Consider the following 26,364-nt stretch of genomic DNA (forward strand, 5'->3'; position numbering starts at 1 on the left):
GACAAGCTCATCTTGAATGCAAAACATCCCAGCTAATGCTATGGGCTGTGTTTTGGCTTCTTCAGCTGCTGTCTTTCCATTTCCTGCTGTATGCCAAGCACATTCCCTAGTGAAGGCATCTTTTGTGTGACCGGATGAGAGGCTCATGTATTTCCCGTGCAAAACACATCATTGTGGGCAGAGGACTCAGCTCCCATGATGGAAGAGTCCAGTAACGGGCACCTGACATACACTCAACAGGCAACACACATACATACACACATATGTCTAGACCTCTAGTCCTCTAGAGTTAATTGAGAAGCCTCAGGACAGCCAGTGTGGGGCTGTCTACACTGTGCACAGTCACCACACAGGTGTTGGAATTGGGAGACTCACCTTCTGCAAGTCCTGTTTCCAAGGGTTCAGTGTGGCTGAGGGAAGACTGGTCTCTGCCCAGCCTGAGCCCATTCACCATCACGAAAATCCTTTTCCTTCTGTCTGTCTGTTCCTGAGTACCGTGGACATGGATATGGGCTTTAACCATGGGATGGAACTGCTTGTAGGCTCTGGTAGAACAGCCTGTGGGTTCATTTCTCATCGTATGATGAAGCAAGCCATGACAACAGCAGGTCTGCAGGGTTAACCATGACCTTATGCCAGCTGGAGTGAAACCACAATAAGCAATTGCAGGATCTGGGTCTCCAGAAAGATGATTTATCCCATTTACAGTGCACACCTGCTTTGGGATGGGCTGAGTCCTGTGTGTGAGCTGATGTCTCTTCTCTGACTGTAGGAAGAGTCTGTAGAGTCTGTTAAAAGTGAGATTAGAGGAGACCATGAAAATGATCAGAGGTTTGGAACAGCTCTCCTATGCAGAAAGGCTAGAGGTGGAGTCGTTCAGTCTGTAGAGGAGAAGGCTCTGGGGAGACGTAATTTCACTCATTCAATACCTAAACGGAGGTTTATGAGAAAGACAGAGAAAGACATTTTACTAAGGCCTCTAATGACAAGACAAGAGGCTATGGCTGTAAGCAGTAAAAGGTAGACTTAGATTGGACATAAGCATGACAATTTTTTCAATGAGGATGGTGAGACACTGGAAGAGGTTGCCCAGAGATGTTGTATATGCCCCATCACTGGAAGTGTTCCAGGTCAGGTTAGATGGGGCTTTAAGCAATCTGATCCAATGAGAGATGTCTCTGGCCATGGCAGTGGAACTAGACTAGGTGGTCCTTCAATGTCCATTCCAATGCAAATGATTCTATGATTCTATGAATTATGCTGGTAACAAAGGTTGGTCTGTGAGGCCCTTCCCTCCGGACCACTGAGTCTGGGCTGAAAGAGCCTCCACACAAGGATGCCTCTGGAATCTGAGTTGGTCCTGCAGGGCTAGAAGGAGATGTCCCCTAAAGGGATCTTGATCCATTTTGCTCATTACCCCTTGATTACTTGTATTTACTGAGAAGGGAGTTGGGAGCAACTCGTGGGATTTCTGAGGGCAAATCATGCCTCACTAACCTCATTTCTTTCTGTGAGGAGGTGACGGGCAGTGTGGGGAAGCGGAGGGGCACCGGCTGGGCTGTACCTTGATTTAGTGAGACCTTTGACATACCCTTATGGGTGCACACACATGCACACTTATATACACACAGAGGTGTGCACACTTACAGGCATGAACACACACAGATATTCACGCACACACAATCTCATAAACACAGACACAACCACGCATGTAGGCTTGTATACACCCAAAGAGTAACTCAAAGGTGTGCACTTCTAAAGACACAGGTACACACATGTTTCCAAAGAAACCCGTGTGCAGACACAGGCCTAGCCATCTCTCCATACCATGACCCAGCCATGTCTGTGGGTCAGGAATAGCATTAAATCCAGAGAGCATCTGTGTGCTGCAGCCACAAAGGATTCCCATATTACGATTCCAAAAACTCCTTCAGCTTTCAATGCTTCCAGGTGTCCTTAGTGATTTCCTTAAGGTAGCTGTGGGATGGGCTCCAGTTCTGCAGAGGGAGTGGTGCCTCAGTGATGTATTCCCACAGCAGCAGAGCACATTCTGCCTGGGATGAGCCAGTCTCCTCACAGGCTGCAAACACTGAGGCTGGGACACCAGAAATGGTACTGACTGATCCCTGTAAGAAAGTCACTCAGCCTTTCCCAAGCGTTGCTTGAAATGCCATTTATTAGTGTTCAGGCTAAAGAGAAAGAGACGATAATATGGATCATATTATGTCCCCTCAGCTGCTGGGAACATGGAGCTGTTCAGCATCAGCGGCTCTCATAACATGAGAGTATCACAGAACACTTGAGGTTGGGAGGGACCTCTGGACACCACCCTCTCCAACCCCCCTGCTCAAGCAGGGCCACCAAAAGCCAGTTGCCCAGGACCATGTCTAGCTGGGATTTGAATATCTCTAAAAAGGGAGATTCAGCAAACTCCCTGGCTGTGCTCAGTCATGCCCACAGTGCTGTACAATGAGTTTCTTCTTGACAGGACACCGTACACTGTGCAGGTTCCATCTATGGAAGATTTACTCCATTTTTTCAGCTGTGCTTTAGAACATTTTCTAGGAAGGAAACTGTTCTATTCATAATTTCTGAAACATTACAACCCTGACAGTGGTCTGTGGAATGTGAACAAATACCAATAGCTTTCACATTCTTGTTTTTCAGCATGTAAATCAAAGAATTCATCATGGGAGGAAGAATGCCAGAGAGGTCACAGCACCCAGAGTTGATGGGCACTCTGTCACAGCTGAGGGTTCTGTCAACTGCAAAACAGGTGAAGGAGCCCACAGTGGTGTTCTGTGGGAAGAAGCTGAGGATGGGGCCAGGCAGGGTCATCATGACAGGCAGGGACTCAGTGACAACGGGGGAGTTCTGGCACTGCTGACACAGGGCTCATGGCAGCTGTTGGCCAGTGGGGTCAAGCAACCTGGTTTCCCTGTCACAAAGAGCCAAGACCAATTCTGAGTGGGGAGCTGGAATCTCTGCCCAGAGCCTCGTCCTCTTCCTTGCACAAGGGGCAGCCAGGCACAGGGAGGATCTCTCCAAATTAATAAAGCAACTTCCCCTCAACCATATACTCTCTAAGGAGACCTTCTCCCTGCTTCCTTCTCTGATGGAAAGAAGCTCCAGTGGCAAATAGAGGACAAACCCAATATGAGATGAGCTTTCCATCGAGGAGAGACCGTACTTTGAAAGAGGAGGAGAAGAGGCTTCAGATTCAGCTGGTGTCCAAGTAGAAGGAGGCAAGAGAAGTGGATGAGGAAGCAGGAACTTGGCTTTGATTTATATCACTGCCTCCTTTTCATTTCCAGGTGTGTGCTATGTCTGCTCTTCAATAAAAGCTTCTTCTGATTCCTGGGATGAAAGGCCCCAGGATTTCTAGGGTGGGAATGAGCAGGACAGGCAGAAGATTCAGTTGAAGTGCTGGATGCATTCAGAGCAGGCAAATTGAGTCAGCATGGGTCGTTCTGTTAGGGCTGTTTGCAGTGTCACCCTCAGGAAGAAGTTCCAACTGTTCGCAGCTGGAAGCCCAAGGGTTAACATGTATGAGGATGTGCCACATCCATCTCTTTCCTTCATTCTTCAGCTCTACCTCAATGGCCACTTCTTGTTTCCTCCCCAGGTGTGTGCATTGTGCTACTGGTTTTGACCCCATCACGCCTACCACTGCTCTCAGGAAAAAATAATTTCCATGTTTCTCTCTGTGCAGTCTGTGAGTACAGAATCAATGCCATGGGCTTTCCTGGGACCTTGTCCTTCCCCAGAATGCTCTGATCCTGCTACAATTTTCCCCAGGTGTCCTCAGCAGATTCCATGGTTGGTTGTGTTCGTATGTGTGTTCTTGTCATGTGTGCTGTTGTGAGCCACTGTGTTTGTGTGAATTCACGTGAGAGCACTAATTTGTGCATGATTATATGCTGATGTGCATAAGCTGATGTGTGAGTGTCCTCGTGTGTCAGTAATCACAAGGGAATGTGCTGCTGGCAACCGAGAAACTGTCTACTGCTGTCTCCATGAGCACCAGAGAACAGCAGGTTCCCAGGGTCAGAAGGAGCCTGAGTGCAGCTGAATGGCTGCGGCACCAGCCTGCTGGAGATCTGTCCAGGGAAGAGGCAATGAAATGAAATCCCTGTCTCCTGAGCCCTCTTTTTCCTGCCCAACCAAAGTTCTCATTCCTTTGCTGCTGATTTCGGATCCCAACAAGGATGCTTTCACTCCAGCTTGAATCCTTACTTTAATGCGTTTTGACAACATTGGGAGTGTCTCAACATGGTCAGCAGTCCCTCCACCCCATTTCTGCAGGCCAGGTCACAGCTGCTCTCCCCAGCGCAAGAGAGTTCAGACAGATGGGGTTTGCTTTATGGATAAGAAGAAAGGCTGAGGGATCCCGCTGACCATGTGTTGGCCAGCTCTGAGTGGATCTACTTTCAATACTATATCAATGGTGTCTGGGTGTGACAGAGCCCCCTCTCCTCTCTAAGCCCAGGACAAATGTCCTTGTGAGCCCATTGACCAGGTGTTGTGTCAGGCAGGGGCTGAGTCCTCACCTTGAACAGGTATTGAGTGGAAGAAACATGGAGCCTGAGGTTGCTGTGCTCTGGGTGAAAGAACTTGCACAGGAAAGCCAAAGCAACGAGGTCAGCACATGTGGCAAGTTTAGAAATGAGACAACTGCAGGGAACAGGCAGTACAGGGATCTCTGTTAGGCAAGTTGTTACCAGCAAGTCCAGGAACTGCATGTTCAAAAGAAAAAGATGGACTGTACTGTGGAAGTCCTCTGCAACAGATGTACAAGCAGTGCTCTGGAACATGGGGAGACCTACTTAAGCAACAGGATAAAAGAAACAAATTAGAATAGGAAAGGATTTCTCTGAGACCTTCTGTAATCTTCATCCTGGAGCAGCCAGGAAACCAGTGGCTGCTGTTTCCAGCCCCTGAGCTCCGGGACAGCTCTGGGAAGCTGGTCCATCAACTGCGTCAGGGCATTGCAGCTGCCCAAGGCTGCATCTGGTGTTTTGTGGGCTTCTTCATGCCGGAGAAGGGGCAGAGTCCATTTTCCAGGAGACAAAGTTGTGGTGTGCACAGAGCCCCGGAGCCCTGTGAGCCCGGGCGACACCCCAAGCGGCGCCTGCATATGACTCAGCCCCGGGGCGGAGCTGTTAGAGGAGAGAGGAGAGAGGAGAGAGGAGAGAGGAGAGACGAGAGACGAGAGACGAGAGACGAGAGACGAGAGACGAGAGACGAGAGACGAGAGAGGAGAGAAGAGGAGAGGAGAAGGCAGCGCGCCCGGAGCAGAGAGCCGGGGCTGGCAGGGGCAGTGAGACGCAGGCGGCGGAGCGGCGGGATGCGGCGGTGCCGGGTTGCAGGGCTCGCGGGACTGGCCGCGGTGCTGCTGGGTGCGCAGGGCTGGCTTCCTTTTGGATCTCTGCCCCGAACCAACCCCCGCTTCATCCGATATTTCCTCAGAAAACTCATCACTCTGTTCTTTGTCCAATCCTCCCTGTTTCCTTTATTGCCTCTGTGTCTCTCTCTAGAACTCACGCAGTCATTCCTTCCCCTTGCCACTTTCTGGTTATTAGTCTTTTATCCCCCTTACTTTCTTAAGTGATTCCACCCTTCCGCCTTTCGTTCATGCATTCATCTCTCCACCAAACGTAGTGGGCACTACCCTTACTCGTGTATGCACACCTTCTAGAAACCCGTCCCATCATCTCTTTTAGTTTCTGCGGGATTTTTTCCAGGAAGCAGTAAGCAGGGATTTGAGGAGTTTTGAGGTTCTGAGGATTTTTTTTCTTCTTTTTCTCCCCGGCAGTGACCACGGGAAGGGCCCAGGTGCAGCAGGAGCCGTCGGCAGAGGCCTCCGAGGGCACCGAAATCAGCATCAACTGCTCACACCCCAACATACAGACCAGTAATTTCATCTTCTGGTACCGTCTCCTCCCGGGCCGAGGTCCCGAACTCCTTGTGAGTAGCCATAAAGGAATTAAAGCGCTGTCGGACCCGCCGGGGCAGCTGTCTGTGGCGACAGACCGCCGGTCCAGCGCCCTGTGGCTCGAACGGCCCCGGCGCGGGGACGCGGCGGTGTATTACTGCGCCGTGGGAGACACAGGGAGAGGAGCCGGGGCTGCGGCCGGACACGAACCGCCGCGGGCGGGGCCGGGCGGGTGTGGCGGTGGATGGGAGAACCCCTGGCCGGGCCCGCCAGGGGGCGCTGCCGCTCTGCCCGCCTCGCCCCGCCCGGCCTCGGGAAGGTTTCCCCGCCTGATCTGCAGCGGGATCGCATCGGCACCAGCCGCACTCCCTCCGGGATGCCTGCAGGAATAACGGCCGCGATATCATAACCGTGTGAAGGCAGCACAATCCCTTGTCCCATAATTCGATATTTGCATGAATGGCTAAATGAGCTCTTCACTGTCTCTTAGAGATCATCAGTTAAATTGTTCTTCTTGTGCAAAAGCAGGAATAAACACATAAGATGAGAAGGCCTTGTGGAACTTAAAAAACAGCAGCCAACACACAATGGAGTTAACCCTACCAGGCTCACTGCCCATCTAATCACCGACCCACATTTTTTGTTTGGGGCGACTTTGGAAAAAAACAGACCTTCCAAAAGTAAGAGCACATCTCTTAACCAAGAGCAACCCCTCAGTGTTCTAATAGCATCCAGACACAAAATAATCGATCAATAGACTAAGCTTCCCCAGGGAGAACAATGCATTCCTCTCCAAGAGCCCATATCGATGAGGCGGTTTGCAACACCACTTATGGGTCAGGACATCATGATGGTGCAGCCGTTATTAAGGTTTTATGAAAGCACTGGAACTGTGAGGCCAATACTACAAGCATGCCTCCTCTCTAAGTAACGACTTCAACCAAATTACTAAAAGACACCCACACCCACCCTTGTCCTAGAAAAGGACCGCTAGTGTGGCAGAGTTTGGTAAATCCTCTCCCCCACTTTTCTCATTTACCTGTGACTCAATGTCCTGCCCTAACAATACAACAACAACAGCCACTTACTCACTGATCCCCATCCCCCAAACAGGGGAGAAAATCAAAAGGGAAAGGAGAAACTTGCACTGAGATAAACACAGCTTGTATGAAATAACACAGTAATAATACACTACCAAAAATATATATACATATATATAATAGAAATAGAGAACAAAATAAAAGATAATGCAGTTCCTCACAAATTCCATCCACACAAAGCAACCACTCCCAGAAAACAGCACCTGGTCCCAAAGACAATCCCAGAGAGACAAAAGAGGGGGGAAAAAAAAGGGCAAAAACATCCAGAGGCCTCTGCAAATGTGCAGGATGGCATACGGCCAAACTAACGAAACTAAGGAACAGAACACTTCCGGCTCTGACAAAAAGAGCAAAGCAAGAAGAACGCGAGAGAGACCAGAATAACCCAACTCCCCTTAATATGAAGCATGACACTAATGGGATGAAATACTCTTATTGATCAGTCTGGATGTCAGTTGAGGTCTGCCCCATCAATGCCCCCTTTCTCAATGCCCCACACGTGTGGGCAGAGCTCAGAACGTCCTTGACTCTCAGACAAGAACAATTGAAAACATAGACTCTGTCCTGGGGTGTTATTCCTTGTTCTCAAACTAAGTCCAAATAACGACCATGCTGGCTATGAAAAAGAAAGGTTTCTAACTGCATTAAGAAAATTAACTCATTTTCAGTCAAACCAGCACACACCCTTCTCCTTTGGCAGCGTGGGGAGTGTCCACAGAGGGAATGACCACATGGAGACCAGGCTTGAATGCAGCAGAACTTTAATGAGTCAAAAGAGGCAAACAAAGTCCCTCCAAGTGGAGGACAACAGTGCAGGAATCCCCAAAGGAACCCAAAAGTCTGCAGTCTGTGGTCGTGAAGAAGTTTGTGCATGATGTTCATCTGCCTTCTCAATAGAGGGAGATGAGACAGATGATTCCCACATGAATGACCCTGGGAGAGACTCGTTGCCAAGGGGAACCAAAGCAATCAAAGGAAAAAGGAAAGAAATGCAAAGCCATCCAGCTGTACTGAAAATGTAACCAAAATCTAGATCCTTTGTCCAACACCATGTTTTGAGTTCCTCAAGGTGTCTCCCTGGGGCTTTGCTGGCAAATATATTAGTGCAGGTACCTTCTGCCAAAGTAGCGGCTGGAAATGCCAGAGAGGTCACAGCAGCCAGAGTTGATGGGCACTCCATCACAGCTGAGGATTCTGCCAACAGCAGCAGAGGTGGAGGAGCCCACAACAGTGTTCTGTGGGAAGGAGCTGAGGATGGGGCCAGGCAGGGTCACCACCACAGCAGGAGGCTCAATGACAACTCTGGAGTCCTGGCACTGCCTGACACAGGGCTCATTGCAGCTGTTGGCCAATGGGGTTGGGCCGCAGGGCCGGCAGGGCAGGCACTCGTTGTAGCAGGACATGTCTTGAGGGTGGAGATGAAGCTGGGAGAGAGGGCAGGGAGAAAGCAGAGCATAAAAGTGTGTGAGAAGCAGCCTGGTTACCCGTTGGCAAAGGAGCCAAGGCCACTTCTGAGGGGGAGCTGGCAGATGTGCCAGGAGACACAAAATCTGCTTTGCCCTACAGGCAGCAGGCTTGCACAAGGAGTCCCTCTCCTAGTGTGTAAACCAAAAGACCCCTCTGCCATGTCCCAGCCTCAGTCTTAGCAGATTTTCTGCCTGTTTCCCTCTCCAATGACAAGAAGATGCAAACCCAAGGACAGGACATAGCCAATATGAACAGAGATGTCCATCAATGAGAGGTGTAAGGTCTACACAGGAGGAAAAGAGGTTTCAGACTCACCTGGTTCCCAGTCAGAAGGATGTAAGAGAAGTGGATGAGAGAGCAGAGACTTGGGCTGCCTTTTATACCTGCCCTTCACTGCCACAGGACCAGAGGCACCCTTGGTAGAGGTAACAATTTTCTGACAAGCTCATCTTGAATGCAAACCATCACAGCTAATGAGATGGGCTGCGCTTTACTTTCCAAGACTGCTGCTTTTTCATTTCCAGGTTTGTGCCATGCCTGTTCCCCAATGCAGGTTTCCTCTGATCCCTGGGATGAAAGGCCCCAGGATTTCTAGGGCACAAATGCAAAAGTACAGGCAGAAGTCTCAGCTCAAGTGCTGGGGGGATCTAGATTGGCAAAAGATGATATTCTGGGAAACTCTGTTGGGGCTTGTTTAAGAGCTGTTCTCAGGAAGATGATCGCGTTGTCCTTAGCTGGATGCTTGTGGATTTCCATGCATCAGGACGAGTGAAGTCCTCATCTTTCCTAGCCTCCTCAGCTCACCCTTATGGCCCCTTGTTTGTTCCTTCTCAGGTGCATGTGTTGTGCTGCTTGGTTTTGACCCCATCTTGCCTAACACTGCCCAGTCCCTTGGGTCCTGAACAGTGTTTATGAACTTGTCCAGCACCATGGATCATGGTGCTGCTATGCGTGTTCTTTTCCTCTGTGTACTTGTACGCAGACAGGTTTGTGCAGATGTGTGGGAACACAAATTTGTCTATAATCGCAAACTGGCATGCATGAGGCTGTGTGTGTGTGTCTTTGTATGTTACGCACTATGAGGGAATGTGCTTGTCATGGTAGAGACGCTCCTCACTGTTATCTCAATGAGCACAGAGCAGCAGGGTCCCAGGGTCAGAAGGTGCCTGAGTGCAGCTGAGTGCTGATGGCACCAGCCTGCTGGAGATCTGTCTAGGAAAGAGGCCCTGAAATGCAGCTCCTGTCTCCTGAGTCTTCTTTTTCCAGGCACTCCAAATCCTGCACTCCGGTATCACCTATTTCAGAACACAACAAGGATGGTTTCAATCCAGTTTGAATCCTTGGTTTAATTTAGTGTAACACTGGGAGTGTCTTGGCGTGACTGGAAGTCTCCCCTTCCTGCATCTCCAGGTCAGGACAGAGCTGGTCTCCCCAGCTCTAGAGCATTCAAAAGGATGGGGTTTGCTTTATAGGCAAGGAGAACCAACCATGTGCTGGCTACCCCTGGGTGGATGTGCTTCCAATTTACTGTTGAAGGCTACTGAGATGCAACACAGATCACACTGGATTTGGGAACACATCCCCAAAAGCCAGCCACTGTCCCTCTCTCCGACAAGGTTTTTGCTCAGTGGATACCTTTTCTAAGGCTCGTCTCCTGAATGTCTGTCATTTGGAGCTCAGATCCAATCTGCAGGTAGTGCAGTTGAGGGCTTTCCTCCTTCCCTTTAGTGACATCAGTGAGATGAGCTCAGCCAGGGCTGATTCCCCTCCCCAAGAAGCTGCTTTGAGCTCTAGTGCATCTGAGGTCAACCAACGTCGTTGTTTTCTCGTGAGGTAATAGGCACTGTGAACATGGAAAGGGCAGGGGATGTGTGCACCTAGAGCTTAGCAAGACCTTTGACTGCATGTCTTGTACTTCCTTCATGACTAAATATGAGATGACTGGGATCAGTAAGTGGATGACAAGTTGAGTGGAAACTCTGCTGGACTACGAGGCTCAGAGAGTTGTGATCTTGCTGCAAAGCCCAACTGACTGACACACATTAGTGGTGCCTGGTAGTAGGGATCAGTAGTAGGACCAATACTGTTTAATATTTTAATGAACACCATGAGGTGTGAGAAGTAAGGAACACTGCTATCTGTGGAAAACAACGAGCAAGGGGAATGGGCTGTAATTATCAGAAATGGCACCTGTTCAAAGGACCAGTACAGGTTAGATGTATTGCCAGACTATAACCTCATGAATGCCAAAAAGTGGAAGGGCAAGGTTTTGCATATGAGGGGAAAAAAATACAGTTTAGTCATGCAGGCCAGGGCTGGCTATATGGCACACATATCCACAGAAAATGATGTGGGGTTTTAAGAGACACCCAGCTGAGTATGAGACAGTGGTGTGCCCTGGCAGCAAACAGGACTGACTGCATCCTGAGCTGTGTTATTCAAATTGTTGACAGCAGGTCCAGGAGAATGATTCTGCCTCTCTAGCACATCTGAGATCACATCTGGAATATTGCCTCCAGGGGTGGTCCCTGGCACAAGAAGGGTATTGACACATTGGACTAAGTTCAACAAAGGCCACCGCATAAATTAGGGAGCTGATGAGTATGACATTCAAGGAGAGGCTGAGAGAACTGTCTCTGTTCATCTTGGAAACGCCTCAGAGGACAGACTCTTCCTTTCTACAAATACTCTTTCAGCAGAATAGAAGAAGATGGAAGTTTGAAGGAGACAGAGCAAAAATGCCGAGGAGTTTGTGTATTTTCCATCCTGAGAGGTATTCAAGAATGGACTGAATGTGACTTTGAGCATCGTGACTGAATGGGATCCATTCTGAGCACAAGGGTGGCAACAAGGAAAGCTGAGGACTCTTTAGAATTAAACCTGGTGAGAGGGGTCAAGGACAACAGAAAGAGCTTCTTCAAATACATGGCAGATAAAACTAACACCAGAGGCAATGTAGGCCCACTGATGAATAAGGTGGGTGCCCCGGTGACAGAAGATACAGAGAAGGCAGAGTTACTGAATGCCTTCTTTGTCTCTGTCTACTCTGCCTGAAGCTGTCCTCCATACCTCTGAGGCCCCAGAGGAAGTCAGGACAATGGAACAGTTTGCCTCGGTTGATGAGGACAGGGTTAAGGAGCAGTTAGGCAATCTGGACATCCATAAATCCATGGATCCAGATGGGATGCACCCATGGGTGTTGAGGGAGCTGGCTGAGGTAACTGCTGGACCACTCTCCATCATCTCTGCCAGGTTTTGGGAAATGGGAAAGCTGCCTGAGGACTGGAGGAAAGCAAATGTCACTGCAGTCTTCAAAAAGGGCAAGAAGGAGGACCCGGGTAACTATAGACTGGTCAACCTCACCTCCATCCCTGGGAAAGTGATGGAACAACTTATTCATGGTGCCATCTCAAAGCAGATCAAGGATAAGAAGGTCATTCAGGGCAGTCAACATGGCTTCACCAAGGGGAAGTCATCTTTGATCAAACTCATCACCTTTTTTGAGGACATAATGAGGTGGATGGATGATGGCAGAGCAGTGGATGTGGTCTACCTTGACTTCAGTAAAGCATTTGACACAGTCTCCCACAGCATCCTCACAGCTAAACTGAGGGAGTGCAATCTGGACGATCGGGTAGTGAGGCGGACTGCGAACTGACTGAAGGAAAGAAGCCAGAGGGTCATGGTCAATGGGGCAGAGTCCAGTTGGAGGCTTGTATCTAGTGCAGTGCCTCAGGGGTCAATACTGGGGCCAGTATTATTCAATATGTTCATCAATTATTTGGATGAAGGAATAGAGTGATTATCAGCAAGTTTGCTGATGACACCAAGCTGGGAGGAGTGGCTGACACTGGAATCTGTGCTGCCATCCAGAGACCTGGACAGGCTGGAGGGTTGAGCGGGGAAAAAAATAATGAAATATAACAAGGGAAAGTGTAGAGTATTGCATCTGGGTAAGAACAACCCCAGGTTCCATTATAAGTTGGGAAATGACTTATCAGAGAGCAGTGTAGGGGAAAGGGACCTGGGGGTCCTGGTGGACACCATGAGTCAGCACTGTGCCCTTGTGGCCAAGAAGGCTGATGGCATCCTGGGGTGTATTAGAACGGGGGCGGTTAGTAGGCTGAGAGAGGTCCTCCTTCCCCTCTACTCTGCCCTGGTGACACCACACCTGGAATATTGTGTCCAGTTCTGGGCCCCCCAGTTCCAGAAGGACAGGGAACTGCTGGAGAGAGTCCAGTGCAGCCACCAAGATGATAAAGGGAGTAGAGCACCTCCCTTATAAGGAAAGGCTGAGGGAGCTGGGTCTCTTTACTTTGGAGAAGAAGAGACTGAGGGGTGACCTTATTAATGTTTACAAATATATAAAGGGTGAGTGTCAGGAGAATTGAGCCAGACCCTTCTTAGTGACAACCAATGGTAGGGCAAGGGGTAATGGGTTCAAACTGGAACACAAGAGGTTCCACTTAAATTTGAGAAGATACTTCTTCTCAGTGAGAGTATCAGAACACTGCAACAGGCTGCCCAGGGTGATTGTGGAGTCTCCTGCTCTGAAGACATTCAAAACCCACCTGGACACATTCCAGTGTAACCTCATCTAAGTGTTCCTGTTCCGGCAAGGGGATTGGACTAGATGATCTTTGGAGGTCCCTTCCAATCCTTAACATTCTGTGACTCTGTGATTCTGTGAAGGGTGATGTAGATGACCTCTGAAGGTGACTTCTCACCTACATTCTGACTCTGTAATCCCCTCCTTCCCCTGCCCTCCCTGACCCCTTCATGTCCTTGGACACAATAATCCTCACACACCCTCTTGCCACAACACAACTTTCAGGCATTGTGCTGGGACTACACAGAGGAAACTGAAGGGAGACTCTCAGCCTCCTCACCGCCAATCGCAGGAAATCAGTGGCTGCTGTTTCCAGCCCCTGAGCTCGGAGACAGCTCTGGGAAGCTGGTCCATCTCCTGGGTCAGGGCCCTGCTGTTCCCCAGGCTGCAGCTGGCGCTGTGTGGGCTTCTCCTTGCTGGAGGAGGAGGCGAGTCCATTTCCCAGGAGCCAAAGTTGTGGCCGTGCAGAGCCCTGGAGCGAGACCCCGCTTCAAAAAGGGGCTTTTGGAGGGCCAGACCCTGAGCGGCGCTAGAGGAGAAGAGAGGAGGGGAAAAGAGAGGAGGGGAGCGGAGGGCAGCGGAGAGGAGGGGAGGGGAGGGGGAGGGGAGAATGCGAGGAGAGGCGAGGCGAGGCGAGGAGAGGAGAGAGCCGGGACTGCGCGGGCGGCGGAGCGGCGGGATGCGGCGGTGCCGGGGCGCAGGGCTGGCAGGACTGGCCGCGGTGCTCCTGGGTGCGCAGGGCTGGCGGGGCTGGGTGGGGGATAGAGCTGAGCTTGGGTGTCCCCCGCAGTTTCCTCGATGCTCTCATCCCCTCTGACTACCTCATGGATCTCTGGTTCCGAACCACCCTCCTGTCCATCCCACATTGCCTCTAGAAAAATCATCGCTCTATTCTTTGTCCATTACTTCACACGCTGACGTCCTCTGGAAACCATTTCCACATCACATCTATGTTCCTGACTGCTTCTGCAGGACTTGTCCTGAGAAACAGTAGACAGAGTTGGGCAGAAAGCAAGCTTTGACGATTTTTTTTTCTTCTTTTTCTCCTCAGCAGTGACTGCGGGTAGAGCGCAGGTGCAGCAGGAGCCATCGGCAGAAACCATCGAGGGCACCGAAATCAGCATCAACTGCTCGCATCCCAACATACAATCGTTCGAATACATCTACTGGTACCGTCAGCTCCCGCACAGAAGCCCCGCATTCCTCACGTTTGTTCAAAAAGGAATCAAAGCGCTGTCGGACCCGCCGGGGCAGCTGTCTGTGGCGACAGACCGCCGGTCCAGCGCCCTGTGGCTCGAACGGCCCCGGCGCGGGGACGCGGCGGTGTATTACTGCGTCGTGGGAGACACGGGGAGAGGAGCCGGGGCTGCGGCCGCGCACGAACCGCCGCGGGCGGTGCCGGGCGGGCGTGGCGGGGGCGGGGGACAGTCCTGGTCGAACCGCCAGGGGGCGCTGCCGCTCTGCCCGCCGGGGCCGCTTTTCCTTGTCTCTGCTCCTTCCCATGAACATTCTTGCCCTGCACACTCCCCAAATAATTTTCACTGCTTCCCCTAAGGAGTCTCATTCCCTGTGGGCAGAAACACCCCGCAGTTTATATGATGATCACCTCACCTTTACGGGAGGTGTCATCCCCACACAAGGGGACGATTGTAATAACCTAACGGTTAGTGAGAAGCTCATGGTAAACAGGCTTATGCTGGATGTCCTCCTGCCAAATAGAAGCTGTGTGTCTGAACCTGGGTAGGAGTGTTTGCAGCTGGTGCTGTTCCCAGACATTTTGCCTTGAGGTGACTCATCCATGGCCTTGGAGGAGGGGGCAGTAAACCCCTGTGGGGAGAGGGACTCATGCTGACTCCTCCTTCCAGGTACCTTGGTCTGTGTCTCATTCTGCCTCCTACCAAGGGACAAGGAGGACATAGGTGGTCTTTAACCCCCTTAATATATTGAAAGACCACACAGAGGTCTCTCTGCAGCCTTCTCTTCAGCTTTTCTTCATCAGACTAGTACTTCTAGTTCAGTTTTCTTCGTCAGACTAGTTCTTCATCAGTTCTAGTTCTTGAATTGTTTTTTTGTGGCCATCTCCTGGAGGGCCTACTCTAACAGGTCCATGTCTTTTTTATTGGGAAGCCCAGAACTGGTCAAAGTCCTCCAGGAAGGGTGTCACGAGAGCCAAGTCCAGGGGAGAATCACTTCCCTTCACCTGCTGGCTGCACTTCTTTTGATGCAGCCAAGGATACAATTGGCTTTCTGGGCAGCAAGCACACATTGCTGTCTCATGTCCAAGTAGTCGACCACCAGTGTCACCGAGTCCTTCTCCAGAGGACTGGTCTCAATTCCTTCATTGCCCAACCTATATTGATACTGGGAATTGCCCTGACCCAGGTGCAGGACCTTGCACTTTGCCTTGCTGAACCTTATGAGCCCCCTTAAGCTCTCTTTTTCTGATCGTGTGATCCCTTCCTGGAACATCACCCCAGGCCCTTTGCTCATCAGCTGTGTTCATCAATCCCTCACAGGGCTGCTGGATACTCTCTCCCTCCCACGTAATTCCTAGTATAAAGGCCTCCTTATCAGGTCAGCTATCTTAATCACAAAGGCAACTTTCCCTACTTGGTGAGGTGGATCCCACCTCTCCTGAGCAGATGCTGCTCTGCAAACAGGGTCCCATGGCTGTGGGACCTTAAACCCTGTCAGCAGCTCCAGCCAATTTTTGACCTGCATTATCAATTCCCTTCTACTCACACCGCCAGGACTGAGGACAACACCACTTGGACCCCCACGCCGTTGACTACCTTTCTGCAGAGCTTTGTAATCTCTTTTGGTATTGTCCAGGTTTCCCCTATTAGTATCATTTATGCCCATAAGGAATAACAGTAGGGGTAACAGTCAGAGAGCCAAGTGAGGTTAGGCAGTTCCTCCACATCATCCCAGACATGATCCCCTGGCAGGTAGTAAACCTCTCTAGATGATAGGCCAGGTTGACAGATTGGTGTCTCTGTCCCCTGCAACACAAAATCATCCACAAGGATCACTCACTGCTTCCTCCTGGTAGCCACGCGTGGTTTAGGGTCAGGTAGACCAGGTGCTTTGCTTCAAGGCACATCTGGCACCTCTTTAATGTTGAAGGCAGTGAACCTATTCTGTACTTGTCAGCCCTTGGGTGGGGCAGCAGCCCCACTCCGTTCCAGAAGTGACAGGCTTCCATCCTGAGATTGCTCCCTGTGAATCTACTTTTGAAGGCTTTAGAATCCACAAGTGGTGGTTGTTTTTAGGAACTGCCTTTAAAAATCACAGGAGCAGGCAATTCCATTGTGTCCTAACTTAAGAAAGCATGGCAGAAGACTAGCTTGGTTGAACAGGAAACTCCTTGTAGAACTCAAGAGAAAAAAGAAATCGTGCAGTCTCTGTGTTTCACAGGAAGATTACAGAGCTGTGGTTCACCTATCCAGGGAGAAGACAGGAAAAGCCAGAGCTCAATTAGAGTTGATATTGGCCGTGTTGTTTCAGGCAACAAGAAAGACCTTTTTAAGTATAATAGTAACAAGAGGAAGTCTAAAGAAAGTAAAGATAAGAGTGACTTACAAAACACCTAATCAAAAACTACAGAGACTAGTGACCTTGCAGCTTTAGACATTCTGCAGCTTGAAGAATTAACTGAGTCTTTTTTTAGCATATATCTTGAGACTGTCAGATAAAGAATCCTTTAGCTGAACGTTACTCATTATATGCTAAAATTTTCACCTAACAAATATGGAAACATGTAACCAGTTGGTTCTCAAGTACTGCCCTAAATGTGTGGATGAACTGATAGGATTATGAGAGTAATAGCTATTATTATTCTTTCTGTCATGCTGGATTTATTCCAGCATCTGGACTTGCACAACTCTGTAATAAATAGTATCTCATCTCTGTGTGTAAAATCTGGCTCAACAGTGCCCTGGAATTGAACCCTGGTTTTGGGAAAACATTTGCAATATGTGGGCCATGCAAGATGCTCCGCTGAAGGGTGATACGGCTGCATGGGGAGTCTGTCCCTGCTGTCCATGCACAGGTGTGCTGGACATGGCCCCTGACCGGGTGATGTGGCACATGGAATATAGAGGGTAAGTCATCCCCAAGGCCCCAATTTACCCTTTCCAGGCATCCTGTGCCAATCCCTTCTTCTGAGCCACCTTGCCCAGCACCGCTGTGCCCAAAGCAAGGGGAGTGCTCTTCCCCAAGAGTCTCTGGGACTGCTGACCTCCCTGGGGCCTCCCAAATGCCCACACATCCTCTCTGGAGGACAGCAGTTGTCAGCATTCCTGTTCACATGACATTCTCCAGTGTCAATGGGGTATTTCTTAGCAGAATTGCAACAAGGCAAGGACTGGTTGCCATTGGCTGTGCAGTAACCAGGGTTGTCTTCCTCACTTTCAAGAGGCAGTACCAGGAAGAGAAGCCACTGTAATGTGTCCCACTTTCCAGTGCTTCTAGGAGTGACGAATTAGGTATGCTTCCACCCAATCCATAGAATCATAGAATGTCCTGCGTTGGAAGGGACCCTCAAGGATCATCGAGTCCAACTCCTGTCCCCACATATGACAACCCCATAGTTCTCACCATGAGTGCAAGGGTGTTGTCCAGTCACTTCTTGAACACTGTCGAGCTTTTGGCCGTGACACCTCCCTGAGGAGCCTGTTCCAGAGCTCCACCACTCCCTGCGTGAAGAACCTTTTCCTAATGCTCAACCTAAACCTCCTCTGGCACATCTTCTTGCCATTCCCTTGGGTTCTGTCATTGGCCACCAGAGAGAAGAGATCAGTGTCTGCCCCTTGTCTTCCCCTTGTGAGGAAGCTGTAGACCGTGATGAGGTCTACCCTCAGTGTCTTCTTCTCCAGACTCAACAGACATAGTGACTTTAGCCACTCCTCTTACAGCTTCCACTCAAAACCCTTCAGCAACTTCAAGGGCCTCCTCTGGACACTCTCCTGAAGCTTTATATACTTTTTAAATTGTAGCTCCCAGACCTGCACACGGTATTTCCACAAAGCAATGGCTTTCTCCCTCAGCAGGCAGTATGTAGGTGGAAAGACAACCTATGGGACACAGGCAGGCTTGCAGAATTCTTTATTGAGTCTAAAGAGGGAAATAAGTTCACTCCAGCTGGAGGCCCCAGTATGGCAAGGAGCAGGAACAGCCAAGAATCTGTTCCCCTTTTCCTGTCCAGCTGTTCCAAAAGAGGGGACAGCTTAGCAGCTCACCCCAGGTTGGATTCTGGGGTCCTCATAGCAGGATTTGAGGGGAGCACAAAACAAAGAGAAAAAAAGCGTGAGCAGAAGAGAGGGAAAGTACACATTTTCCATGTGTTCAGAAAGTCATGTTTCAGCCTACCCTTGAAGGACAAGCCAGAGAAGACTTGAAAACAATGTCTGGAAACAATGGCATAAAGTTTGATTGTCTGTCCGGCACCACGATCTGAGTTCCTAGGGGTCCGTAGCCAAGGCCATTGCCAACGTCTTTAGCATGGGGGGCATCTGCTGCAGCTGGAAATGCAGGACAGGTCACAGCAGCCAGAGTTGATGGGCACTCCATCACAGCTGAGGATTCTGCCAACAGCAGCAGAGGTGGAGGAGCCCACAACGGTGTTCTGAGGGAAGGAGCTGAGGATGGGGCCAGGCAGGGTCACCACCACAGGGGCGGGCTGGATGATGATGGTGGAGCTCTGGCACTGCCTGACACAGGGCTCAGTGCAGCTGTTGGCCAGTGGGGTGGGGCCACAGGGCTGGCAGGACTGGCACTGGTCATTGCAGGACATGTCTTGAGTCTGGAGCTGCACCTGGAGAGGGGGCATTGAGGAAGCAAAATGTGAGAATGAGTGAGGAGCAGCCCAGCCCCACACTATGGGGGAGCCAAAGAACATGAAGGGACAGGAGGTGCAGTCTGTGAAAAGATTCATAAGGGCTTCTTAGCTTAGTTGTGCCAGGTCCAAAAGGAATCACCAACTCCTATGAAGTTACTGGTTAGTCCCTGAGTCTGGAAGCCACCTCACTACAGTCCCAGCCTCCCTCCATGTCTAACCTTTTCCCCAGCTCCCTCTCTCATAGCAAGCTGCCCCGTGATCTGACACAGAACAAAGCTGGTGTCAGCTAAGAGGTCCCTTGAGGTGAGACTTCCTTTTAGAGAAAGCAGAGAAAGAGAAGAGGCTTCAAACTCACCTGACTCCCAAGGAGAAGGAGGCAAGAGAAGTGGATGAGAGAGTGAGGAGCTGGGCTGACTTTTATCACGCACCCTTACTGCCCCAGGCTGACAGAGGCATCCCTTGCAGAGGTGATTAATCACTGACAAGCTCATCTTGAATGCAAAACATCCCAGCTAATGCTATGGGCTGTGTTTTGGCTTCTTCAGCTGCTGTCTTTCCATTTCCTGCTGTATGCCAAGCACATTCCCTAGTGAAGGCATCTTTTGTGTGACCGGATGAGAGGCTCATGCATTTCCCGTGCAAAACACATCATTGTGGGCAGAGGACTCAGCTCCCATGATGGAAGAGTCTAGTAACGGGCACCTGACATACACTCAACAGGCAACACACATACATACACACATATGTCTAGACCTCTAGTCCTCTAGAGTTAATTGAGAAGCCTCAGGACAGCCAGTGTGGGTCTGTCTACACTGTGCACAGTCACCACACAGGTGTTGGAATTGGGAGACTCACCTTCTGCAAGTCCTGTTTCCAAGGGTTCAGTGTGGTTGAGGGAAGACTGGTCTGTGCCCAGCCTGAGCCCATTCACCATCATGAAAATCCTTTTCCTTCTGTCTGTCTGTTCCTGAGTACTGTGGACATGGATATGGGCTGTAACCATGGGATGGAACAGCTTGTAGGCTCTGGTAGGACAACCTGTGGGTTCATTTCTCATTGTATGATAAAGCAAGCCATGACAACAGCAGGTCTGCAGGGTTCACCATGACCTTATGCCATGAGGATGGAGTCAGGCTCTTCTCGGTGGCAAACAATGATAGGACAAGGGGTAATGGGATCAAGCTGGAACACAAGAGGTTCCACTTAAATTTGAGAAAAAGCTTCTTCTCAGTGAGGGTGACAGAGCACTGGAACAGGCTGCCCAGGGAGGTTGTGGAGTCTCCTTCTCTGGAGACATTCAAAACCCGCCTGGACATTTTCCTGTGTGACCTCACCTAGGCGTTCCTGCTCCAGCAGGGGGATTGGACTGGATGATCTTTTGAGGTCCCTTCCAATCCCAAACATACTGTGATACTGTGAACTGGAGTGAAACCACAATCAGTAATGGCAGGATCTGGGTCTCCAGAAAGATGATTTATCCCATTTACAGTGCACACCTGCTTTGGGATGGGCTGAGTCCTGTGTGTGAGCTGGTGTCTCTTCTCCGACTGTAGGAAGAATCTGTAGAGTCTGTTAAAAGAGAGACTACAGGAGACCATGAAAATGATCAGAGGGTTGGAACACCTCTCCTATGCAGAAAGGCTAGAGGTGGAGTTGTTCAGTCTGGAGAGGAGAAGGCTCTGGGGAGACGTAATTTCACTCATTCAATACCTAAACGGAGGTTTATGAGAAAGACAGAGAAAGACATTTTACTAAGGCCTCTAATGACAGGACAAGAGGCTATGGCTGTAAGCAGTAAAAAGTGGATTTAGATTGGACATAAGGATGACAATTTTTCCAATGAGGGTGGTGAGACACTGGAAGAGGTTGCCCAGAGATGTTGTATATGCCCCATCACTGAAAGTGTTCCAGGTCAGGTTAGACGGGGCTTTAAGCAATCTGATCCAATGAGAGATGTCTCTGGCCATGGCAGTGGAATTGGACCATATGGTCTTTCAATGTCCATTCCTACGCAAATAGTTCTATGATTCTATGAATTATGCTGGTAACAAAGGTTGGTCTGTGAGGCCCTTCCCTCCGGGCCACTGAGTTTGGGCTGAAAGAGCCTCCACACAAGGATGTCTCCGGAATCTGAGTTGGTCCCACAGGACTAGAAGGATATGTCCCCTGAGGGGATCTTGATCCATTTTGCTCATTACCCCTTAATTACTTATATTTAGTGAGACACAAAGCAAGGCACAGAAGTCAGAAGGGAATCCTCCCTCAAGAGGCTATTTGGGCAGCCTGCATGGCAGCAGTGGGATGTGGCATGGTGAGGCAAGAGTGTCATTGCAAACACCCACTAAACTAGGGAGAAGGAGATTAAAGGAGGTCAGGAGGGGAGCATCTACCAGAGACTAAAGAAGAGATGTCAGAAGGAGTAGAAATGGTATGCAGAGGGGACAGCATGTTGGGGGAGGCTCTCACACTTCCCCTGTGGCCCAGTTGTGGTGTAATTACCTTTCTGCTATACACCTCCTGTTCAAGAAGAGGAGGCAGATGACCCCTTCTTCAGGCATCTGGGGAAACCTCTCAGTCACAGGCCTTGGTACCCATGGGGGACTTTCACCACCTCAGCATCTGCTGCAGGACCAAAATTGATGGGCACAAGCAAACCAGGACATTGGCTGAGGAGTATGGAAGGAAAACTTTTGATGCAAGCAATCCATGAATGGAGTAAGGGGTTGGCTCTTCAGGCCTACCACATTCCTGAGACTTCCCGTGTGCTCTTTGGCAATGAAGCAGCGCCCACAGTAGAACAAGAAATAACTAAGGAGCTCTTACTAACATTTGGACACACACAGGTTCAAGGGATCACTTGGGATGCACCAAAGGGTGTTCCATGAGCTGACAGTCTTTACTCAGTCCCTGGTAGGAAGATGGAGGAAATACTCCTGGAAGACTTTTCTAAACTCATGAAAGACCAGAAGGGAGTTGGGAGCAACTCATGTGGGTTTTCTGAGGGCAAATCATGCCTCACTAACCTCATTTCTTTCTGTGAGGAGGTGACGGGCAGTGTGGGGAAGCGGAGGGGCACTGGCTGGGCTGTACCTTGATTTAGTGAGACCTTTGACATACCCTTATGGGTGCACACACATGCACACTTATATACACACAGAGGTGTGCACACTTACAGGCATGAACACACACAGATATTCACGCACACACAATCTCATAAACACAGACACAACCACACATGTGGGCTTGTATACACCCAAAGAGTAACTCAAAGGTGTGCACTTCTAAAGACACAGGTACACACATGTTTCCAAAGAAACCCGTGTGCAGACACAGGCCTCGCCATCTCCCCATACCATGACCCAGCCATGTCTGTGGGTCAGGAATAGCATTAAATCCAGAGAGCATCTATATGCTGCAGCCACAAAGGATTCCCATATTACGATTCCAAAAACTCCTTCAGCTTTCAACGCTTCCAGGTGTCCTTAGTGATTTCCTTAAGGTAGCTGTGGGATGGGCTCCAGTTCTGCAGAGGGAGTGGTGCCTCAGTGATGTATTCCCACAGCAGCAGAGCACAGTGTGCCTGGGATGAGCCAGACTCCCCACAGGCTGCAAACACTGAGGCTGGGACACCAGAAATGGTACTGACTGATCCCTGTAAGAAAGTCACTCAGCCTTTCCTAAGCATTGCTTGAAATGCCATTTATTAGTGCTCAGGCTAAAGAGATGATGATATGGCCAATCTTACATCCCTTCAAATGCCAGGAACATGGAGCTGTTAAGCATCAGCTGCTCTCAGAGCACAAGAGTATCACAAAACAGTTGAGGTTGGAAGGGACCGCTGGACAAGGAGAGGCCAGGCAAAGGAACGCTCTCTCCTAATGAAAAAAAACAGCTGCCTGTCAACCATATTCCATCCTTTCTAAGCAGATCTTCTCCTCACTTCCCTCTCCCATGGCAGAGGACAGAGCAAATATCAGCTGAGCTTTCCATTGGAGAGATTTCGCTTTGGAAGAGGAGGAGAAGAGGCTTCAGACTCAGCTGGTGCTTAAGCAGAAGGAGGCAAGAGAAGTGAATGAGGGAGCAGGGACTTGGCTGTCTTTTATACATGCTTTTCATTGCCACGGGAACAAGAGACATTCTTGGCAAAGGTAACAATTTTCTGACGAGCTCATCTTGAATGCAAACCATCACAGCTAAAGATATGGGTTGTGCTTTAGTTTCCAACACTGCTGCCTTTTCATTTCCAGGTGTGTGCCATGTCTGTTCCTCAATAAAAGCTTCTTCTGATCCCTGGGATGAAAGGCCCCAGAATTTCTAGGTCAGGAATGAGCAGTGCCAGCAGAAGATTCAGCTGAAATGCTGACCGGGTCCAGAGCAGGTAAATTAAGTCAGCATGGGTCATTCTGTTAGGGCTGTTTGCAGTGTCACTCTCCAACTCTTCGCAGCTGGAAACACAAGGGTTAGTCACTATGTATGAGGACGTGCCATATCCATCTCTTTCCTTCATTCTTCAGCTCTACCTCAATGGTCACTTCTTGTTTCCTCCCCAGGTGTGTGCATTGTGCTACTGGTTTTGACCCCATCACGCCTACCACTGCTCTTAGGAAAAAATAATTTCCATGTTTCTCTCTGTGCAGTCTGTGAGTACAGAATCAATGCCATGGGCTTTCCTGGGACCTTGTCCTTCCCCAGAATGCTCTAACCCTGCTTCAATTTTCCCCAGGTGTCCTCAGCAGATTCCATGGTTGGTTGTGTTCCTATGTATGTTCTTGTCATGTGTGCATTTGTGAGCAGCTGTGTTTGTGTGAATTCATGTGAGGGCAGGATTACGTGTTGGTATGATTGAAATTGTCTGTGTGTGTCCTTGTGTGTCACTAATCACAAGGGAATGCGCTGTTTACAACCGAGAAACTGTCTACTGCTCTATCCATGAGCACCAGAGAAGAGCAGGTTCCCAGGGTCAGAAGGAGCCTGAGTGCAGCTGAATGGTTGCGGCACCAGCCTGCTGGAGATCTGTCCAGGGAAGAGGCAATGACATGCAGCCCCTGTCTCCTGAGCCCTCTTTTTTCTACCCATTCAATGTTCTCCTTCCTTTGCTGCTGATTTCAGATCCCAACAAGGATGGTTTCACTCCAGCTTGAATCCTTACTTTAATGCATTGTGACAATATTGGGAGTGTCTCAGCATGGCCGGCAGTCCCTCCTCCCCATTTTTGCAGGCCAGGTCACAGCTGCTCTCCCCAGCGCAAGAGAGTTCAGACAGATGGGGTTTGCTTTATGGACGAGAAGAAAGGCTGAGGGATCCTGATGACCATGTGTTGGCCAACACTGAGTGGATCTACTTTCAATACCGTATCAATGGTGTCTGGGTGTGACAGATCCCCCTCTCCTCTCTAAGCCCAGGACAAATGTCCTTGTGAGCCCATTGACCAGGTGTTGTGTCAGGCAGGGGCTGAGTCCTCACCTTGAACAGGTATTGAGTGGAAGGAACATGGAGCCTGAGGTTGCTGTGCTCTGAGTGAAAGAACTTGCACAAGAAAACCTGCAAGTTTAGAAATTACACCCAACTGCAGGGAACAGGCAGAACAGGGATCTCTCTTAGCCAGATTGTTCCAGCGTGTCCAGGAACTGCCTATTCAAAGGAAAAACAGAAGAGGGACTAAACTGTGGAAGTCATCTGCAACAGGAGTACAAGCAATGCTCTGGAACATGGGGAGACCTACCTAAGCAACATGCTAAAAGAAACAAATGAGAATAGGAAAGGGTTTCTCTGAGAGCTTCAGTAAGTTTCATCCTCGAGTAGTCAGCGGCTGCTGTTTTCAGCCCTTGAGATCGGGGACAGCTCTGTGAAGCTGGTCCATCTCTTGGGTCAGGAATCTGCACCTGCCCCAGGCTGCAGCTGGCGCTGTGCGGGCGTCTTCTTGCTGCAGTAGAAGACGAGTCCATTTCCCAGGAGCGAAAGTTGAGGCCGTGCAAAGCCTCGGATCCCTGTGAGCCCGGGTGAGACCCCGAGCAGTGCAGGCGCAGAACTCAGCCCCGGGGTGGAGCTGGCGGCGGAGAGAGAGGAGAGGAGAGGAGAGGAGAGGAGAGGAGAGGAGAGGAGAGGAGAGGAGAGGAGAGGAGAGGAGAGGAGAGGAGAGGAGAGGAGAGGAGAGGAGAGGAGAGGAGAGGAGAGGAGAGGAGAGGAGAGGAGAGGAGAGGAGAGGAGAGGAGAGGAGAGGAGAGGAGGAAGAGGAGGAGGAGGAAGAGGGGGAGGGGGCGTGGCCGGAGCAGAGAGCCGGGACTGGCGGAGGGCAGAGAGTCGCGGGCGACGGAGCGGCGGGATGCGGCGGTGCCGGAGCTCAGGGCTGGCGGGACTGGCCGCGGTGCTCCTGGGTGCGCGGGGCTGGCGGGGCTGGGTAGGGAACGGGGCTGAGCCAGGGGTGTTCCCAGGCGACCTCAGCGCCAACTCCTCCCTCTTCTTCAGCGTGTCCTTTCTTTCCCTTTCCCTGCTTCTTTGACACCTTTTATGATCCTTTCCCAACCCTCCACGTCCCCTCTTCCTATTCTCCCTGTATCTCCACTACATCTGAGTGTACGAGCCTGCTTTCGTGCACCATCTCCTTTCTCCTTTCCTTTCCTTTCCTTTCCTTTCCTTTCCTTTCCTTTCCTTTCCTTTCCTTTCCTTTCCTTTCCTTTCCTTTCCTTTCCTTTCCTTTCCTTTCCTTTCCTTTCCTTTCCTTTCCTTTCCTTTCCTTTCCTTTCCTTTCCTTTCCTTTCCTTTCCTTTCCTTTCCTTTCCTTTTTCTTTTTTCTCTCATTTTTTACTATTTTCATTCTGACTGCTCCTGTGGGAGCTGTCCCGGGAAACAGCAGGTGGGGCTGGCCAGAAAGCAGGTTTTGAAGACCTTATTTGTTCTTTTTCTTCGCGGCAGTGGCTTCAGGCAGAGCTCAGGTGCAGCAGGAGCCTTCGGCAGAAACCACCCACGGCATCGGCATCAACATCACATGCTCGCACCCCAAAATTGATGCAGACTATACGATTTGGTATCGTCAGCTCCCGGACCAACGACCCGAGCTGGTGGCAAGTGCTGTCCGAGGCACAAAACCAGTGCAGGACCCGCCGGGTTGGCTGTCGGTGGCGGCAGACCGCCGGTCCAGCGCCCTGTGGCTCGAACGGCCCCGGCGCGGGGACGCGGCGGTGTATTACTGCGCCGTGAGAGACACGGTGAGAGGAGCCGGGGCTGCGGCCGGACACGAACCGCAGCGGACGGGGCCGGGCGGGCGTCGCGGGGCGGGAAACAGCTCCGACCGAACCAGTCAGGGGGCGCTGTCGCTCTGCCCGTCTGGGCCCCGAGCCCCGCCCGACCCCGGGGCGGTTCCCCTGCCCGACCGTCACCGATTTCAGCATCAACACCGGCATCAGCATCTCCGGGT

At 50.5% G+C, this 26,364-nt stretch overlaps 1 long non-coding RNA gene and 1 other non-coding gene across 2 annotated transcripts; one reads left to right on the forward strand and one right to left on the reverse strand.

Annotated features, from left to right (window-relative positions):
* The first annotated feature begins 4,969 nt into the window (after nt 1–4,969).
* On the forward strand, nt 4,970–6,485 carry LOC135576226 (uncharacterized). Its single transcript, XR_010467835.1, has 2 exons — nt 4,970–5,399; nt 5,816–6,485. It is a non-coding gene; the product is annotated as an uncharacterized LOC135576226 (long non-coding RNA).
* Nucleotides 6,486–18,200: 11,715 nt separating this feature from the next.
* On the reverse strand, nt 18,201–20,164 carry LOC102083920 (uncharacterized). The gene is made up of 2 exons (XR_010467836.1): nt 19,306–20,164; nt 18,201–18,926 (listed from the first exon to the last, which is right to left on the reverse strand). It is a non-coding gene; the product is annotated as an uncharacterized LOC102083920 (transcript).
* Nucleotides 20,165–26,364: the final 6,200 nt, after the last annotated feature.

Source organism: Columba livia, chromosome 23 (genome assembly GCF_036013475.1).
Source record: "Columba livia isolate bColLiv1 breed racing homer chromosome 23, bColLiv1.pat.W.v2, whole genome shotgun sequence".
Taxonomy (NCBI): domain Eukaryota; kingdom Metazoa; phylum Chordata; class Aves; order Columbiformes; family Columbidae; genus Columba; species Columba livia.